Here is a 2,520-nt window from a genome sequence, read left to right on the forward strand (position 1 = left end):
GGTAAGTGTCGGAAGAAAGAGTAGTGTAGCTTATCTGGCCCTATTGATGTGTTTCCGGTGGAGGAGATCGCATCAAGTAGTTCCGATAAGGAGAAAGCGTCGTTATAAGTTTCTGTGTTGTTGGACCTAAATGCATTCGGAGGTAGAGTAGATGTTCTTCTGAATTCTTCAATAAATCCCGCTCTATAATTCGTAGTCGAACTGTAGCGAGAAAATGTCTCTGCTATTGTATTTACTACTTGTTGTGGGTCCGTAATGGTTGCATTATTTATGTGAAGTATTGGAAGGCTGGAAAATGTCCGTTTCCCGGAAAGCGATCGGACCAGTGACCATATTTTGCTAAGTGGCGTCTGTGTGTTGAATTGTGATAAAAAGGATCGCCAAGATGCCTTTTTTGCTTCTCTGATGATTCTTCTGCATTTTGCTCTTTCTCTGTTACGTAAAATTAAACTTTCCTCGTCGCGGAGCCGCAGGTATCTTCGAAAAGCCCTTTTCCGTTTTTTGGGCCAACGCCCTAGCTACTTCCGAAGACCACCATGGAACTCGTTTCCTTCCTGGTGGCGTCGTGGTTGGAATCGAGTTGTTTGCGGCTGACAAAATTGTGTTTGTTAAGAAGGTGATCCCTTGTTCTGGAGAATGAAACTGTTCGTGGTCAACCGCACAAAACTCTTGAAACTTAGCCCAGTCTGCCTTCTTCAAATTCCACCGAGGAATAAAAGCGGAAGTAGCATCGTCATCAGATCGGAAAGTTGTACAAAGCTTGATTAGATAGTGATCACTGTGGTGAACATCTGTATCCACTATCCAATCAAAAAGGGCAGCGATTTGTGGAGAACATATCGAAAGATCGATTGCAGATTCACTGTTGTGTGCTAAAGAAAAATGTGTGTTTTCTCCTGTGTTAAGGAGAACCAGGTGATTCGTGTCGAGAAAGCGTTCAACTATTTCACCGCGATCATCGGGTACTCTAATGGTACGGCCCCACATCGGACTGTGGGCATTAAAGTCTCCGAGTAAGAGAAATGGATGTCGGAACTGTGCTATTAGACGGTTGAGATTTCTTTCAAGTGTGTGGTTATCTGTGTTCGGAGGAATGTAGATGGAGCAAATGTCTAAATTCCGTCCGTGCAAACGGATAGTGCAAGCCACCGCTTGCAATGGAGTGTTGAGCGTTATCAAATCATGTACGTAGTCATTGCTGATGTATAAAGCGGAGCCGCCGTGGCGCCGCTCTCCTTCAGTCTCATCGTATCGATATAACGAATAGTTGAACAGCGAAAAGTTATATGGATCGGTTGGAAGTAACCATGTTTCTTGTAGCGCTATTACTATGGGTGCTAGTAGAAGAAAGATCATTTTGCTTTCGGCCCAGTTCGAAACTAGGCCTCTGCAGTTCCACTGGAGTATGCTGTTTATTGTTGTTCTAAGAGAGAGTACCTGTTTGTTACACCACGACGGGGCGAAGCCCAACTAGACGCACGGTTGTGGCCCATTGCTACTCGGATAGGTGGACGTGACGTGCGTGTGCCTGAGGACTGTCTATCCTCTGATGGAGGTTGGGGGCGGGGTCCTTTCGTGCGCTGGACCCTCATCCATCCTGCAGTGGAGCGACCAGCTCCGGTGGAGGGCTTTGGCTGCTGACCGATCTCCTGTGAGACCTCGGGCTGTGAGTCGGGAGGGGAGGAAGGCATTGGGTCACCAAAAATGGTCTCGGTTGCGGCGTTGGTGTTCGTAGATGTGGTCGTAGAGGCAGTCAGGGGTTTCAGACACTGAAGAGGGGGGAGTGCTGAGATCGGGTCAGTCTGAGTACTGCATGAGGTGGTCTCTGTACGGGCGGCCTTGGCATAAGACCGACCAGGAGCCGGAGTGGCTGTTTCGGCTTCCACACGGCGACGAGCGTCGGGGTAGGAGCAGCCGGACTGAGCTTTGATCTCGCAGATGCGCTTTTCCTTCTTCCACGTGGGGCACTGAGAGGAAGAGACTGAATGTTCCGAGCTACCACAGCTGAGACAAGTAACTGGTTTGGTGCAAGCAGAGTCCGCATGAGGGGCTTCACCACACTTCTGACAGCGGGCAGCCTGACGGCAAGTGGCACTGCCGTGACCGAATCGCTGACACTTGAAACAGCGGAGCGGATTGGGAATGAAAACTCGGACGTCTTTCTTGAGCCAGCCGATGGCGATCTTCTCGGGCAGGGTGGTGGAGTCGAAAGTCAGAACGAGCAAACTAGTGTCCCGTCGCTGACCATCGCGGAAGGTAGTCAGCCGTCTGACGTGTGTTACTCCCTCTCCTCTCAGGTCTGACTGGATCTCATCCTCGGTCATGTGGCGGATCTCGGGGGCAAAAATCGTGCCTTTGCAAGAGTTGCGACTCTGGTGGAGAGAGATTGTCACCTGTTTGCCACAGAACATGGTTGTCTTCAGGAGTGCTTTTGTGTCCCTTCGGTTGTGAGTTTTGATCACGAGAGTGCCGTTAGCTGGAGCTTCGATATCGGGGCCATGCTGACCACAGATAGCAGCG

Source organism: Amphibalanus amphitrite, unplaced genomic scaffold, assembly GCF_019059575.1.
Source record: "Amphibalanus amphitrite isolate SeventyFive unplaced genomic scaffold, NRLGWU_Aamphi_draft 000726F_arrow, whole genome shotgun sequence".
NCBI classification, from domain to species: domain Eukaryota; kingdom Metazoa; phylum Arthropoda; class Thecostraca; order Balanomorpha; family Balanidae; genus Amphibalanus; species Amphibalanus amphitrite.